Source organism: Gossypium arboreum, chromosome 8, assembly GCF_025698485.1.
Source record: "Gossypium arboreum isolate Shixiya-1 chromosome 8, ASM2569848v2, whole genome shotgun sequence".
In the NCBI taxonomy this organism is placed as follows: domain Eukaryota; kingdom Viridiplantae; phylum Streptophyta; class Magnoliopsida; order Malvales; family Malvaceae; genus Gossypium; species Gossypium arboreum.
The window spans coordinates 107,224,481-107,243,736 of NC_069077.1; the positions used below are offsets into that span (position 1 = coordinate 107,224,481).

Here is a 19,256-nt window from a genome sequence, read left to right on the forward strand (position 1 = left end):
TAAATTCGATTTAATATGTCTTGTAACACACTGAATTTGGGCCTAGAAGTTTTGGGCCTTGAGCATGGGAGCGATTGAAGGTAGCTTATAATATTTTGTTGTGCGTGTAAATTTCGTTAATGAAGGCTTGTTTTAGTGGTTAAGTGTGCTAAGAAGTGTTGGAGAAGTCCTGGGTTCAAATCTAGACTCTAGCAAAAATTTTGGTTTAAGGTGAATCAAACCCTAGGTGTAGTAGGTAGGCCTTAAGAATATTGTTGGGGAAATTGTGCCACAAAAAGCCTTCTGGTCTAGTGGCAAAGTAGCGCCACATAAGAGGCAGGAAGGTTGCGTCATAGAGGTGGCAAGGAGGTCCAGGGTTCGAAACTTATGGCAATCAAAGAGCATTTATTTTGCTAACAGGTGGCGGCAAGAGTTGGTGTTGAATTTAAACTCTGATGATGGAGAGATCCCACATCGGGAAGCTAACATAAGAGTGGATGCGAAGCTAGCTTTAAATAGAGAGAACCATGAGGAGAGTAAAGGTACCTTTCTTGGCTGATCCCTTTCGCTTTATGGCGTGCTCTTTTGGGTTGGGCTTCGGCTAAGAGTGCTCGGAGCGTGGATTAACTCCAGTCTCCTATCAGGTGTGTATTTCTCACTATTCTAGCTGTAGGATGGCTACTTTGGGCCGCGATGGGTCGAAAGGGGCCATGTGGGCTCAATGGGCCTACAGGCCCAATTGGATAATTTGTTTGATTGTGTAGTAAATATTGGACTAGGCTAGGTGAATCTCATATCTGTGGCTAGATTTGGGCTAAAAGGGCGACACGAGCGTGTGGGCCCATTTGGGCGGAGAAAGGGCTTTAGGCCCAATCGTATTGTTATCCCTGTTTAGAATACTTTAGTTTACCAAATTACCAAAATACCCTTGGTTTATAAAATCACCAAAATACCCCTAGTTTGTAAAATTACCAAAATACCCTTGGTTTACAAAATTAACAAAATACCCCTGGTTTGTAAAATTACTAAAATACCCTTGGTTTATAAAATCACCAAAATACCACTAGTTTGTAAAATTACCAAAATACCCTTGGTTTATAAAATTACCAAAATACCCCTGGTTTGTAAAATTACTAAAATACCCTTGGTTTATAAAATTACCAAAATACCCTTAGTTTGTAAAATTACCAAAATACCCCTGGTTTGTAAAATTATCAAAATATACCTACTTTGTAAAATTACCAAAATACCCCTGATTTGTGAAATTATTGAAATACCCTCGACCTGTAAAATTATTTAAATACCCTCGACTTGTAAAATTACCAAAGTACCCTTGATTTACAGAATTATCGTTTTACCCTCGATTTACAAAATTACCAAAATACCCTTGTTGGGTAGAAATACCAAAATACCCCTGTAGGGTAGAAATACCGAAATACCCCTGTAGGGTAGAATTACTAAAATACCCCTGTGGCGTAGAATTACCAAAATACCCTTGTAGGGTAGAAATACTGAAATACCCCTGTAAGGTAGAATTACTGAAATACTTCTGTAAGGTAGAATTACCGAGATACCCTTGTGGGGTAAAATTACCATTTTACCCCTAGGGCGTTAAATGACTGTTTTGCCTTTGTGGGCAAGTGACTGACTTGGATTGTGTGGTTGACGGATTTGATTGTGAATATATGTTGGTGATATGAATGACTTGACTGTGATTGTTTGATTCAAATATGGACATGATATTCTGATTCTATATGTTGTATGCCATGACATGTATATCTGTTGCATGGGATACGGGTTATATTGATGGAGGAATCGTTCTGGCATCCTCACTGCAATCTGGTGGCCTTGCTACATATATCTGTTCTGTTGAGTTCGTCACAATATCTGGCATCCTCGCTGCAAATTCTGTGGTGTATAGCAGATGGGTGGGTCGAGTTGTCTCCCCACATGGTGTAAGGTTGGTACGGGGGTGTATACGAATGGATTGGGTTGGGTTTGCATTCACATTCGGTTCGATTACATTACGACATCGATTTCGATTACATTACCTAAATCTAATTTTGATTCTGATTCTCATTTTGATTCTAGTTCTAATAATGTTTCTTATTCTGTAATGGGCTAAGGCCCATCTGGTACTGTTTGTTATAATGGGCTAAGGCCTAATTGATACTGAAACTGTAAGTAGGGCTTGGGCCAACTTTTAATTTTTTTTATATGACTGACTGTTCCTTTTATATAGCAGGGGATTTCACACTGAGTTTTTGTAAACTCACCCCGTTTATTAACCTTTCAGCTAATTTCCAGCCTTAGACGGATCGAAGTTGCGAGGGGCTCGGAGGAAGCCACACACATTGTTTATGTTACAGTTTTGATTATTACTTTTAAATGTTTTTATGTGGGTTGTAGTAAAGCCGTTGTAATTTTCTGGATTTCAAATTTGGAATTTTATTTATTGTTCTTATAATTGCTAGTATTAGAACACGGTTTTCCAAAGCAACTACTATTGTTCAAAACATCACGTATCCGCAATTGTTTTTAAATTAAACTTCCACAATTACGAATATTTTTACAAAGTTGTTAAGAATGTTATTCAGCTGAGGTTTTCTAACAAGGTTTAAAAAGGGTATAAGTTTTTAATTATTAAGAAGGGTTTTTAATGGAAACATGGTTTTCGAAAAACACTTTAGTGTGACACGCCAGATTCGAGCCAAACTTCCAGGCCGGGTTTGGGGTGTTACATGTCTGTCAACACTATTATAGAATATTTGTATCTGGAGCGACGCTTGTAGTCCATAATGTAGGAATTTCCTTAACATCATCTTAAAATGCTTCCACGCCTCGTACAGGGATTCACCTTAAAATTGTTTAAAATTGACAATTTCTCGCCTCAACTAAATGTTCGACTAATCGAGAAAAATTGTAGAGAAATTTTTCTGCTAGATTGTTCCATGTTGTAACGGAACCTGGTTCTAATGAGTCTAACCAATTGGCTACGCTATTGCATAGTGAGAAAAGGAATAATCGAAGACGTATAGTATCTTCGGATACTGCGTTATACTTGAAGGTATCATATAGTTGAAGGAACCACTTCAAATGTTGATTCGGATCTTCAACCATGTTCCCTTTTAACTTCAATGTGTTTTGAATCATCTAGATTGTGGTCGCCTTTAGCTTGAATTATTTGTGTTGATTGTCGGCCGCTCAATGCTTCCATGCACTACAACTAAGGGAGTTAGGGCATACTCGCGCAACGTCCGCTAAGCCATTGGGACATGTACCTAATTATTCTTTTGTTGTAACACCTCTAACCCATATCTGTCGCCAGATTAGGATTACAGAGCATTACCATACAATCGAAAACATTTAAACTTAACTTCATTCAATAGCATGAACAATTCATAAACCAATCATACATATACATACCATCCCTAAATCGGGCCCTCGGGGCCGTAAAAAATATCATAGAAATGAATCGGGACCAATTTGAAATTATTTGAAAGTTTTAGGAAAAAGTCATAAAATTTTGGAAAAAGGGGTCACACGGCCGTGTGCCTCACACAGCTGAGACACACGCCCGTGTCTTAGGCTATGTAACCTTTAAACTAGGGACACACGAATGTGTCCCATTTGTGTAACTCTCTGAGTTGCAACATATGCCCGTGTGCCAGGCCGTGTGTTAGGCCATGTACCTCATTAACTTTCAAGCAAAGGAACTCTCAGATGACACATGACCGTGTCACCAAGCAGTGTGTCACACGCACGTGTCTTGGGTAGTGTGGACTTAAACTTCACATAGAATCAACCATTTCACTACCATATCATGCTTAACCCTTCAAACCAATCATGCACACATCGAAAAGGACTTGAACATCACCTAAACATAATCAAAATACCATTTCAAAGTCCCAACACAACTAACCAATTTACCATTCAAAGGCACCTCAAATGCATTCATCACCACTTACCTAAACATACAATAACTTGACCATTACTATACCATTTCAAATATACCATAGAAGTCATTCCAAGCATGCATCATAAGTTTACCAAAATGACATAATCTAGCAAGGTATCAAATGGTACCAACCAAGCTAACTTCCACAACTTATACATACCAAATCATCAACTAAACATTCAATTAAATACCATTACAAATTCACCTATACATGCCATTATAACCTTGGACAAAACATTCAAAAACTACCGATATTTATGTTGGATAGTGTGATAGATCTCTAACAAGCTTCCAAACGGATTGAGTTTTTGATAATCTATAAAACATAAGAAAGAAACTACGTAAGCAAGTATTGCTTAGTAAGCTCGTATAACTTAAATACAACTTACCATTTTGTTTGCATAAGTGTAATACCAACTAAACCATAAGCTTGCCATAATTCCTATAACACATCACAAACTTCACAAGTTAGTACATTTGTACATGGTTCAAATGAAGTTATCCATAACAAGTAACTTACACATGTATTCACATAATTTATATCACCATTTCCTTTTCATACCCGTTGAACCATCTAGAATTACATTGGATACTCGGGAAAGCTCACACAAAGTGTGCCTTTACATAACCGTAAAGTTTCCTTTACATCATTGCTCACATGAGCTGTAAAATGGGCTTGCTCACACAAGTTGTGGGTCGGAATGTAAGCTACACGATGCTGCTTACATGAGTTGTGGAGTATCAGCAACAAATGCAGGACCTCAACCATCGGTAGTGTAACACCCCATACCCGAGACCGTTGCCGGAGTCGGACACGAGGGGTTCACAGACTAAATTCACTTATTTTTACAGTCCATTTAAAAAATTTCCAGACAAGCTGGTTACCGCATCACTGTCGCCTTAAAAATCATATCTTGAGTTTCAAAACTCGAAAACCAGTTTCGTAAATTTTTCCTGAAACTAGACTCATATATCCATCTACAATTTTTTTTTCTAGAATTTTTGGTCAAGGAAATTAGTACAGTTTATTAGTTAAAATCTCCCCTGTTTCAGGATTCGACTACACTGACCTTTGTGCATTACAACTTGGATATCTCCTTGTACAGAGCTTCAATACTGATGCCGTTTGTTTCTAATGAAACTAGACTCAAAAAGGAATCTATACATATAAGGCATGACTTCTAATTATCTCTGGTAATTTATGATGAATTTCAAAAGTCAGAACAGGGAATCCAGAAACCGTTCTGGCCTTGTCTCACGAAAACTTAAATATCTCATAATATACTGTTCATATGATCGTTTCGTTACTTTTCTATGAAAATAGATTCATCAAGGTTCGATTACATAATTTATTCACTATTTAATTCCATTCCTACTATTTTTAGTGATTTTTCACATTCACATCACTGCTGCTATCAGCATCTATTTTTAAGGTAGACTTTACCTATTACATGGTTTCCATGATTCAACTAGCCCTTTTGCATGAATAGCACAAAATATGATCATGATTAACCATTCCAATGGCTAATCGTTCCCAAACATTTCCATACCTCTTAATGAACATCATACAAGACGATTATAATACTAAGCTCAAAGTTTATATAAGCCATTTTCGCATGGCTATCCAAATTTATACAAAACCAAAGGGTCCATGACCAACAACAAAGCAGGTAGTCCTATACATGCCATTTCAAAGTTCAACCAAAAGTGTACCAAAGGGGTTTTGATAGTGTGGGCGACTTGACTTCAATAATCCCGAGTTCGATGGTGACGAACCAAAATCTATAAAAAGAGATTCAAAGAACGAGTAAGCATTTAATGCTTAGTAAGTTTGAGCCATAAAATTAGACACAACTAAAGTGTAGCATTCATATGGCTAAACAGATAATTTCATATGCACAAATTCTCAATATCATACTTACTTCACATCACCAACCCTTATATTCATACACAAAAGATCAACTTAGCCAAAGGCGGTAGCTCATTTATCGATCGAGCGAATACTAATTGTAAGGGCTCAACTAAATCAATGCATATACAAGACATACCTCATTCTTTGGGATTTTAAGAGCATATTAATTGAAACTATTACAGCAAGGTCGCTCATTCCCAAGCCAAGTACCTTGATTTAACCGGATATAGCTACTCGCTCAATGCCTTGGGACATAGCCGGATATAGTAACTCGCACAATTGCCTTCGGGACTTAGCCGGATATAGTAACTCGTACAAATGCCTTGGGACTTAGCTCGGATATAGTAACTCGCACAAATGCCTTGGGACTTAGCCGGATGTAATAACTCGTACAAATGCCTTGGGACTTAGCCGGATATAGTAACTCGCACAAATGCCTTGGGACTTAGCAGGAAGTAATAACTCAGCATAAATGCCTTGGGACTTAGCCGGAACTAGTCACTAGCATAAAATGCCTTGGGACTTAGCCGGTTATCATCCAAATATTCATGCACATATCAATAAATCATGACACATCTATATTTCATTTTCATAATTAGAGTTCAAACACAAGTCGCGTATTAAGCAAACCCATTTTCGGCTCACTAGCCACATACAAACAGCATGGTTTACTTTGCTTTATGACACTATCTCTATGCACATACATTATGACTTAATCAAATCATAAACTAAGTCTCATTGCTCGAAAACTTACCTCGGATGTAGTCGAACGATTTCGATGGCTATTCGACCACTTTTTCCTTCCCTTTATCGGATTTAGTTCCCCTTTGCTCTTGAGCTTAATTTAACAAATAAATTGATTTAATCATTTGAGCATCAAAAGAGGAACTCAAGGTACTTAGCTCATAAATATACATTAGACACTAAAGTCACATACATATGAAATCATGAATCAACTCAACATATTAGCCAATATTCACCTTAGCCGAATTTTCTAAGTCAAGATAAAGCCATCAATATGTTTACCTATGGCCGAACATACACATCAACCTATGTACTCATTCATGTGGTCGAGTATACATATTCCAATATGATTTCATTTCCATTTCGTTTAACACTTAACTTTTACCACATATCAAATAACTCATTTCTTTACTCATGTGGCCGATTATATTCGGTCATGCATACACACATAAAAAAATCAATTTGGAGACTCTATCAATCCAACATACATTCGGCAATAGTCCATAATTCTCTCTCTCAGCCACTCATTTCCCACTTAACAAAGCTTCCATTCGAACTCATTAGTGAGTATCAATTAACTTAAGCTATCTTTTAAACCTTTATTTATCACTTCGTGCCAAACCAAAGACCACATTCGGCACTTTCATCCACTATTCTACCAAGCATGCAATATTCAACCACAACCAACTCACATTCGGCCCTAGTTCATAACAAGGTAGCCAAATTCTTTTTATGGTTCAAACACTCATCCATCATCATTCACCTAACTTTAACATGAAACAACAAAACTCACCAACACAACATCTAGCATCCACCAAGAAGACAACACCCATGGCCGAGTATCATCTCCCTCACATAGCAAAGATTTAGACCATGGGCTAGGTAGGACTCAAGCTAACAACTAAAATATACATGAATCTCATGGAGCAACATCAAACATACCTTAGCCTAGTTACATGCATGGCCAAACCTCTTCAACCTTTCTTCTTCCTTTCTTCTTAAAATTTTCGGCCAAAGATGTTCAAGGATGAACACTTTTTTTTTTGTTTTCTTTTCTTCAACTCACGGCAATGGGAGGGGGGGAAACAATCACACACATTCTTTCTTTCTTTTTTTTCATCATATTCCCTTTCATTATTTTATTACCATGCTCCTTATTTTATTTTTCCTAACATACATCACTAACATAACATGTTTGTGGCATGTTTCCCCCCATAGCATGGCCGGCCACTATGCTTTAATTTGGCTAATTTGACATGCAAGGACAAGCACTTTCCCACATATATTAATAGGCCACTTGAACACTTGCCTAGCATATTTCTAAATTGTCTCACATAAGTCCCTACTAATAAATTTCACATACACTGACCAAATTAAAGTATGGAACTATCACACAAGCATTTACGCACATCATAAACACAGAATATAACCTTTAATTATTTATAAGACTCGGTTTCGTGGTCTCGAAACCACTTTTCGACTAGGGTCAATTTAGGGCTGTCACAGGTAGGACATTTCAGACCAACACCCGAAACAAGAAATCCCTAATGACATGTCATTTGTATCCTACTAATTCCTAAGGTTCAACCAAGATTCGATAATTCCAATAGCATTGATTTATTCATTAATCGTGTAATTTACATTATAAACAACATAATAACATACGATTTGAAATAGTATTAATACAACAACAATTTATACAAACTTACCTTGGCAACTAGGGGCGTGAAGGTTATATCGAGCTAATCCGAAGCTTTTGCTTTCCCTCGATCTATGTCCGTACATGGTTTATCTTGATCTAAATAGACAATTTCATTCAATTTAATACTTCTAGTATTCAATTTAGTCCATATTTCATATTTATGCAAAATTACCATTTCCCCTTAACATTTTAACTTTTCATAATTTAGTCCTTAAGCTCATAAATTGAAATCTAATCATTTTAATCCTCCATTCAAGCTAACCGAATTTATTAAGGACTTATATCAACCCAAACAAACCATCATTTCATAAATTTAACATGAATTTTTACCATTTTTACAAATCATTCCCTAACTGTAAATTTCACCAAAAATCACTTTACATAACTTGCTTATTTATCAAAAAAGGTTCATAATCTACCATTTAACATCAAAAACCATTCAAGAAGATTCATAGGTTAACATTTTTTCAAATAAATCCCTGGACTAGCTAGATTAAGCTAGAACAATATCAAAAACATAAAAATCATTAAAAATGGGGCTCAGAATCACTTATAAGCACGCCCTTGAGTAGCCAAAACTAAAACCCTAACTATGGCTTTTCTTTCTTCAAAATTCGGTGGAAATAAGATTGAAGAAGATGAATCCTATTTGGTTTTATTTAATTTAGCTTATAATTACACAATTACCTTTTTAACCTTAAATTAACATCAAAATTTCATTAATACCTTGCCATGCACATCCACTATCCCATACAAATGGTCCAATTACCATCTAAGTCCATTTGGTTTCATTTCCATAATATTTTAGCCACTTTAGCTAATAGAACTCTACTTTTACACTTTTTACGATTTAGTCCATTTCACTTAATTAATCATGCAAACATTAAATATTTTTAATGAAATTTTAATAGAACCTTATTAATATCCTATAGAAAATAACATAATAATAAAATAAAATTTTTTTCGTCAGATTTGTGGTCCCGAAACTACTATTCCAATATCACTAAAAACAGGCTGTACAACTCTTCCCCCTAAAGGAATTTTTGTCCCAAAAATCTTACCAGAAAATTAGTTCAAATATTGCACTTTCATAAATTTTTCCGATTCCCAAGTAGCTTATTCTATTCCGGATTGTTTTAGAGAACCTTAACTAAATCTATACTTTTATTTCTCAATTCTTTTACTTCCCCAGCTAGAATTCTAATTGGTTCTTCACTGTACATCATATCTGGCTGAATCTCAACATCTATCGGTAATATCATGTGTGAAGGATCTAATCGATACCATCATAACATCGATACATGAAATACGTTATGAATCTTTTTTAACTCTTACGGCAAAACCAACCGATAAGCTACTTGTAATAGCCCAGTTTTAGCTAAATTGGAATAGTGGTTTCAAGACAAAAAATTTGAGGTCAAAAAATTTATTTTAATATTATTTTTGGTGTTTAAAATATGTGAATATGCATGTGTGAAAATTTTGTGAGCTAATTTTATTGTTTAGTAGGTCAATTTGAGAAAAAGGACTTAATCGTGTAAAATGCAAATGCATTGTACTTGTTAAAAGTGCTTAATTGCCATGGCTTATTAAACTTGAGGTCCTTGTGATGTAATTAGACCATGATTAGTGGAATTTGACATAAATGGCCAACCATTAAATGTTTCGTTAATGTTTTAATTAAGGTTAAAATAGTAATTTGGTTATTAAGGTTAATTTAATTAAAACAAAAGCCAAAATTTAGCTTATTTCTTTCTTTCTTGGCCGAATATTAAAATAAAAGAAATCTTTTGAGAACATTTAGGGTTCGTCAAGTAATTGGCTTGATTAAGGTATGATTCTACCTTAGTTTTTAATGATTTTTACGTTTTTGTGATCGTTGCTTTGAGTAGTAGCTAGCCCATGCCTTAATTTTTAAAAGTGTTGATGATTTTGAAAGTTTACATTGATGAATTAATGTGTTCTTGAATTTTTGATGATGGAAAATGAGTATTTGTTGATAGATTATCATCTTTTGTAAAGTGATTTTTAGTGAAATTACATAAAAGGGACTAATTTGTGAAAAGTGTAAAATGTGTGGTTAAATGTGTGAAATATTGATAAATATGGGCTTTTATGGAGCCTATAGATATTCGGCTAGCTTGGGTTTAGTTGAAATTGTTGTAAATTGTGTTTTGATGAAATAGGGACTAAATTGAGAAATTGTGAAATTATAGGGTCAATGTGTAAAATGTCCCAAATTATGTGTTTTGGATGAAATTGAATGAATTTAGGAATAAAAGAGTTAATTTTGAATTTATATAGATCAAGAATGAAAGAAATCAGATTTAGATCGAGGGAAATCGAAAGTTATCGAATAGTCGATCCAGTTCCTCTATTCCGACTACGAGGTAAGTTCATATGCAAATAAATATCTTTAAATTGAATTGTATGTGTTTTGTAACACCCCAAACCCAGCCCAGACGTTATGGCCGAATCTGATGTGGCACATTGAAGTTAAAAACCCATGTTTCGTTTTAGTGCTTTAAAAACCGACTTTTGTTAAGCTAACAAAGTAAATGGGAGCTGGGCACCAGGTAGGAATCCGTAATAGAGGAGGTAAGCCATGAAGGCTGCTTAAGTACCAAGCTCTTCTAATGGATCCAATCCTAGACATGCCCACAACCATTGCCACACTTGGTTAAATCGAGTTGTAATTTATTTAAGTTGAAATCTTTGATAAATCGGATAATCGTGGCGTGGTGTTATTTTGAAAACAATTATCATTTTGAAAACACGTCCTAAGTCTAGCCCATTTATTAACAAGCAGATTAAAGTTATTAAAAATAAAATAATCCCGAAAAATAATTAAAATGGCCTTATTACAACCCAAAACCAAACAATAATATTAATAAGATAAAACTTATAAAGAAATAAATCGGCTACTTATTGCAATTAAAAGAGCGAAGCGATGAGTGTGGCCATCTCCGAGTCCTCGCAGCTCCAAACCATCTAAGCTTAGGGATTACCTACACAGTTAGAAACGGGGTGAGTTTACGAAAACTCAGTGTGTAATCCCAATAACAAACAAACAGTGAAAACACAATATTAGTACAATCTAGGTCAAAGCGCTATTTAGTCTTGACATATACTGGGCCAAAGCCTTTCGTTTAACGGTTACTGTGCCAAAGCCTTTTCATAAATTATATCACTGGGCCGAAGCCTTTTCATAAATCATTTCACTGGGCCGAAGCCTTTAATGTAAACGGTATGGCCCATAGGCCTATTTCAGTATCACATGTAATGTCAATGGATGTATGCAAGCCCATTCAAATATCATATGAAATACCAATGAATGTATGCAAGCCCATTTGGGGAGACTACTCGACCCACCATCCGCTACTCTCCACCCGTACCAACCAACACACCATGTGGGGAATGTTTCAACCTACCCAACCAACACACCACTGGCAGCATAGCTGCTTTATCATATATCTGGAGTCCTAGCCTCTTTTAATAACTGGGGCACAGCCCTTTTCGGTAAACTTAGGCATAAGCCCTTTTCAATAAACTAGGGCATAAGCCCTTTTGCACTTCCTCCATCCATATAAAAACCCAACCCAATGCAACATGTCATGTATGCAGAATGCCATGCCCATATTTGAATTAAACAATGACAGTCAAGTCATTCATATCACCAACATATATTCACAATCAAATCCGTCAACCACACAGTCCAAGTCAGTCACTTGCCCACAAGGGCAAAACAGTCATTTTTCACATTATAATGGTATTTTCGTAATTTTACCAAATATTAGGGTTTTCTATGTTCATTACAATTATCAATATTTTCGAGTGTTTAAACAATAATCTTTAACCCACTTTATCAAATTCGGGCTTTTGGGCCCAAAACCCCTAATGGGCCCTACGAATGCTGATTTAGCCTACTTAACCCAAATTTTACAACAATACTAACCGTGTTAACGTCTAACTTTTCCAAATTCCATTTTCTATCAATTCTACCCAAATGGGTTCGAAAGCCCATTGGGCCCAATTTTAGCCCATTGAGGCCCAACTTACCATCGTGCACAAAATTGAGTTCTTACCTGTTCCATCGATCCAAACACCGATCTTATCGTATTTATCGCATCTATACCCAAACGCAACATTACAAGTTCCGAAATCTGGGTATTTTAGCATTTCGACTTCTCAAAGCAAATATTAATCTAAGCTATTACGAGGGTTAGTACACACCTGTTACGGGTTGAAGTTGAAACGTTTCCAAAATCAATCGCCTACGATAACCACCACCTGTCACTCAAACTTAACTAATCCAATATCAATATATGTAAATCCTAAGCACATCAGTCATACGGAACATAAGGGCATATTCGTCATTTTACCATACAGGGGTATTACAGTCACTTTACCCTACAAGGGCTTTACGGTCACTTTACCCTACAGGGGCTTTACGGGCTTTTTACGTAATAGGGGTATTTTAGTCATTTCATCCTACAAGGGTGTTTTGGTAAATCTACAAACCAAGGGTATTTCAGTAATTTTGTAAACCAATGGTATTTCTATAATTTTTAGAAAGTCAAGGGTATTTTTGTAACTTTGTAAATCAGGGGTATTTTGATAATTTTACAAATTGAGGGTATTTCGGTAATTTCACAAACCAGTGGTATTTTGGTAATTTTACAAACTAGGGGTATTTTGGTAATTTTACAAACCAAGGGTATTTTAGTAATTTTGTAAATCGAGGGTAAAACAGTAATTCTATAAATCAAGGGTAAAACAGTAATTCTATAAATCGAGGGTAAAATAGTAATTCTGTAAATCGAGGGTAAAATGGTAATTCTGTAAGTCGAGGGTAAAACGGTAATTATGTAAATCGAGGGTAAAACGGTAATTCTGTAAATCGGGGGTACTTTGGTAATTTTACAAGTTGAAGGTATTTTAGTAATTTTACAAATTGAGGCTATTTCAGTATTTTTACAAACTAAGGGTATTTCGGTAATTTTAGTAAACTAAAGTATTCTAAACAGGGATAACAATACGAATGGGCCTAAAGCCTATTCTCGGCCCAAATAGGCCCACACGCTCGTGTGGCCCTTTTAGCCCAAATCTAGCCACAAATATGAGATTCACCTAGCCTAGTCCAATATTTACTACACAATCAAACAACTTATCCAATTGGGCCCGTAGGCCTATTGGGCCCACATGACCCCTTTCGGCCCATCGCGGCCCGAAGTAGCCATCCTACAGCTAGAGTAGCTAGAGTAGCCGATGCCCAACCCAAACGAGCACGCCATACAGCGAAAGGGATCAGCCAAGAAAGGTACCTTTACTCTCCTCATGGTTCCCTCTATTTAAAGCCAGCTTTGTATCCACTTTTATGTTAGCTTCCCGATGTGGGATCCCTCCAACATCAGAGTTTAAATTCAACACCAACTCTTGCCGCCCCTTGTTAGCAAAATAAATGCTCATTGCTTGCCATGGGATTCGAACCCATGCCTCCCCTCAAATGCTCCACACGCTTCTTGCCACTAAGCCACAAGGCTTTTTGTGTCATATTTTATCCCCAATTAATTATAAGGTCTAAAGGCCAAAGTCCAGGTTCCTTTAAAAAAACAAAATAAATTGCAAAAGCCAAGACTTGAACCCAGGCTCCTATACAACCTTAATGACGCAACAACCACTAGACTACATGCTTCCTTGTGTCATTTATTTACCACAATAATTTAAAAGGCCCTCATCCAAGCATCCAGGTTTTTTTCACTTAATACCAAAATTTTTGCTAAAGCCCAAGTTTGAACCCAAGATTTCTCCAACACTTCTCAAAGCCATTAACCACTAAAGCAAACATTTAATTGTTTCATTTCATTGCACAATTAAATACCTATATACAACCTCCTTATGGACCCCGACTCAAGGCCCAATACTTCTAGGCCCAAATTCGGGGTGTTACATGTTTACTTGCCATTGAATTGTTATAAATGTTGTACGAGCACTTACGAGCAAGAATCGACAGAGTTACAATATCTGAAAGTCCCGTACGAACCTTAGGAATAGAATAGGATACGAATGTCATGACATTAGGTTATCGAGATGTGATTACATGTAAGACCATGCCTGGGACATTGGCATCGTTAATTTATTTCGTGTAAGACCCTGTCCGGGATAGTGGCATAGATATATAACAACATGTAAGACCATATCTGGGATATTGTAACACCTTGATTTTGGGCTTAAAAGTAATGGGCCTTGAGTTTGGGATCGGTTAGAAGGTCGCTTGAATAAAAGAAAGGTGTTTAAATATTTTATAATTGTGTGTTTAGTTTAATTGTTAAATTATTTAGGAAGGGTTGGTAGTGTTGAAAAAAGTCCTGGGTTCGATCCAGGGCTTTAGCAAAATTTTGCATTTTTTTTTCTAAAGAACCCTGAGCATTAGGTGGAAAGATTATTAATAAGGCCTGGTAAAATCTAACACAGGGAGGCATGTGGCATAGTGGCAAAAGGCGTGGGTAGTAAGCAGAAGGTCCAGGGTTCAAGTCCTAGCCTTGGAAATTTTTTTTATTGCTCATAAGGTTAGTAGGGAAGCTAGCGTTAGGCTTTATAAATATGTTAGGTGGGAATTCGACACAAGGATACACTTGGCCCAGTGGCATGATGGCGTTAGGAGTAAGGAGAGGTGTTGGGTTCAAGTCACAACATGAGCAGAAGTTGTGGGTTTCTTTTAGACAACCTGAAGGTCGGCAGAAAGAGTTTATAATTAATTGGGAAGGGGAAACAACACAAAAGAGCTTGTGGCTTGGTGGCAAGGGACAAATAGCGCAGCCAAGAGATCAGGGGTTTGAATTTGAATGTTAGAAAATATTTTTAGGATAACCAGGTTGCGGGTTAATAGGCCTTAAAAATAGTTAGGGATAGAATATGGCACAAGAGCGCCTGCGATGTAGTGGCGTGAAGCATGCTACGGTTATGAGAGGGAGAAGGTTTGAATGCTAGGCTTGGCAAAGTTTAAATTTTTATTCTTTAAGAAAAATAAGGCTTAGGCATATAAGCCTTATAATTAACTGTGACCGAATGATAACGTAAGAAAGGATGCGGTGTAGTGGCCAGTAGCGTGTGGGGAGGTAGAGCAACCTTGAGGTCTGGAGTTCGAGTAGAGGTGCGCGCAAATGGAGAATTTAATTTTGCTACTCAAGTGATGTACGGTGGAAGCAATTTGAATGCAATTCAAATTGGAAATTTTAACTAAAATCAAGGGGATTAGGATGAGAATTAATGGTAGATATGGTGGTGATAAAATTGGGGAAATTAATGGGAAATTATCTTGATGAGTTTAAATCAATTGAGGAGTGTAGGTGTATTATTTATTTATTTATTTATTTTTTAGTATAAATATGTGTGTCGTACGGGCGAGTAAGGGCATTTGTTGTTTTTGTGTGCTTCAGTCGCATATCACCCTCATCTTTTCTTTAAGCCAAATTCTTGATCTTTTCTTCCCTATTTTAATCGAATCAATCTCTTCCCTCTTCAACCTAGCCGACTGTTTCTTTTTCATTTAAAAGCCGATTCATACACTTTGGGGGTTTGATTTCTTGTTGGCAAGCAATCTCGCAATCCGTAAGTGAATTAGATCTTCTTCGGCTTTTGTTAAATATTTCTAAGTTCTTTCGTTTCTATACTAGTAAAAGTCGATTCTTCTTTATTCTTTCAAAAACTTTCGTTAACCTACGGTTTCTACATTTATTTCTCTTTTTCCCTCTCATTCAAGAGTGTGATTGCTGAAGGAAAAAAGGGGTTCTAGCAAAGAGGTTGGGATAGAGGCTCCCAAGTTTAAGCGACGTAAGGTGTTAGCCGTTAGGGACTTTGCGCCTGGATGCGGAAGGGGGACTACGTCAGATTTTGAGTTATATAGGTAGATCGCAGTCGATCAATCTAGTCAAGGCAAGTATAGGTGGTTCTTCTGTAAGTAGTAGATTTATTTTGAATTAATGGAATATGACTAATGGAATATAACGTTGAATATAGGTTCGGGCAATTATGAATACTTAGTACTCCAGGTGATAAGGCGTGTACTTCTACCCTATGATAACTTGATATAAAGCCGAATGTGTGTACACACACTGCACACACAAGTAGATCGAAAAAAGTCGAAATGCTGAAAAGCCGAAATGCAGAAAAGCTGAAACTTTGATTACGGCAGTCTTGCGAGTGCGCGAACACTCGTGAGATGGAAACCGATAGGTTGTCTGAGGCCCCATGAGCGATTCCATGGGCTTGGGTTGTGAATTGGCCAAGCGGGCCAGAATAGGCTTAATGGGCCTGATGGGCTGTTGGGCCCATAATAGGCAAAAATTGATAATTGATGCTATGTGATGAAAAATCGTATGTGAGCATGACTATAAATGTAATTCGGCCTAGTGGGCCTTATATAGGTATGTGAACTTGACTGGGCTTTGTAAGGGGTTTTGGGCCTAGTATATGATGACTACATAAAACTTAATTAATATATTGCGACCATCGACAAGTCATAGGGTTAAGGTGTGGCAACGAGTATATGCATGTCTAGGATTGGATCTGAGGAGAGCTTGGTACTTAAGCGGTCTTAATGACTCACCTCCTCTTCTCTGGAATCCTACCTGGTGCATAGTTGTGATATCCCGAATTAGGGCCTAACCGGAATAGTGGTTTCGGGACCACAAATTCGAGATAGAAATAATTATTTTATGATTATTTTGAGGTCTATGATATGATTTCAAGATTGTGTGAAAAATTCGTGAAGAAATTCTATGCATAAAGTGCTTAATTTGAAGTTAGGGACTAAATTGAATAAGTTACAAAACTTGCATTCTAGAAGTTTCTAGTATGAAATTGCTTTGAAATATTAATTAGGAGGTCTTAAATAGCAATTTGACCAATTTTTAAGTTTATGGACAAAAATTGGACATGGATGGAATTTTTGAAAGTTTAGTAAGGAAGGGCATTTTGGTCATTTGAATATTAAATGAAATAAAATGGGAAAAATAACACAAAAATGATCATCTTCTACATAAGTTGCTACCAAATTTTGCTCTCCACCATAGCTAGGGTTTCAACACTTTTAAGCCATGATTGTAAGTGATTTCTATGCCCGTTTTTAATGTTCTTTACATTTTTGAAATCCTCGTAGCTCGATTTAACTATTTCTACCTATATTTTCAGCTAGGGTTTATATTTAAAATTTTACCCATGGATGATATGTATGAATTTTGATGTTTTATGGTAGAATATGAAGTTTGAGATTGTGTTAAACAACTTTTGCTAAGTGATTTTTCGTAAAAACGAGTAAAATGACATATCGGTAAAAATACCTAATATTCATAAGTACATGTTAGAGTGTGAATTTGATGTTGCTATAGAAGGGAAAAATGATCAGCATGTCATAAAACATAAGAAAATAGGATGATGTTTAATTTACGAGCCTTGGGGCAAAAGTGTAAATATGTGAAATTTTAGGGGCAAAATGGTAATTTCATCAAAGTTCGTATTAGGGGCTGTTTTGATGAATGTGTGTATTAAATAAATTAATTTGGTATTATAGATCAGGAGAAAAGAGATTCAAGTCGAGATCGGGGGAAAAATAAAGTTTACGAGGAATAGGCTCGACTATTCTCATTTTGTATCGAGGTAAGTTCATATGTAAATATTGTAATACAACCGTTATTTTAAATCATTTAATGCTATTTATACGATATTATGATTGTTATCATGCAATTCTATGCTTTGTGATCATTGTCGGACAACATGCAAAAATTTTATGAAATATGTGAGAAATGTGAAAGACTACCGAAGTATCGTCATTGGTATTCCAAGGAGAATGGTAAAGAAGTACGAACGAGGAAAGTCCCATTGAACTTTAGGAGTAGATTCGGATATTTGGGCATCCGAACTCGTTGAGTTGAGTCCGAGTTCACTTATGGATGCGAACGTCCGAACTCGTTGAGTTGAGTCCGAGTTCGTGAGATGTAACTAGGCATCCGAACTCGTTGAGTTGAGTCCGAGTTCACTTATGGATGCTAACATCCGAACTCGTTAAGTTGAGTCCGAGTTCATGAAATGTAACTAGGCATCTGAACTCGTTTAGTTGAGTCCGAGTTCACTTATGGATGCAAACGCCCGAGCTCATTGAGTTGAGTCCGAGTTCCATTATGGGCGGGTTACATGGTAGCTTGGCTACATATGTGGCACTTATGTGCAAACTTTCGATGTATTCGAGTTATATTTCGATGTGTTCAACGGGTAAAATTCTAGTGAAATGGAAGAACACTCAAGATGCAAGTGACGAAATGGTAAGTGTTGTGGAATGGACACTTTGGATAGGTATGTACTTAACCCTCGGGTTGAGACTTGATACGACAAAAATAATGTAGTAAGACGATGAATGATGAATAGAAATGTGATATATGTTTTGGTGTTATTATGCTAATGTTGGTTGGTATAATTGCTTTGTTAAGTTATTTGTTATTTGCATGTGAACTTACTAAGCATTTATGCTTACTCCTTCCCTTCCATTCCTTGTAGTTTTGACAAGCCGGTTTGGAGATTAGGACGGACGGAGGCACGCTCATACTATCAATGGACCATCTCGGTATGGTGGCTTGAATATTTTGGGAATTTGGCATGTATAGCACTATAATCCTTTTGTGTATATAATCTTATGATATAGCTCATGGATGGCATGGAAATGTTTGAGAATGATTAGCTATTGGTGTGGCTAATCGAGATTATATTTGATAACATGTATGCTTTATGTGCTAACTAATCTATGGAAATCCATAAAATGGTGAAATTGGCTATAAAATAGAATCACACAGCAGTAGTGACGTGAGTTTGAAAAATCACTAAAAATAGTATAGATAGAATTAGATGATGAATAAAATATGGAATTGAAGCTAAATGGACCTATTTTCATGTGGAAGAAACAAAATATG

The 19,256-nt window shown here is 36.4% G+C and overlaps 1 long non-coding RNA gene across 1 annotated transcript; it reads left to right on the forward strand.

The window, feature by feature from the left end:
- The first annotated feature begins 520 nt into the window (after positions 1–520).
- On the forward strand, positions 521–2,446 carry LOC128296533 (uncharacterized). Its single transcript, XR_008287153.1, has 2 exons — positions 521–623; positions 2,276–2,446. It is a non-coding gene; the product is annotated as an uncharacterized LOC128296533 (long non-coding RNA).
- The last annotated feature ends 16,810 nt before the right edge of the window (positions 2,447–19,256 follow it).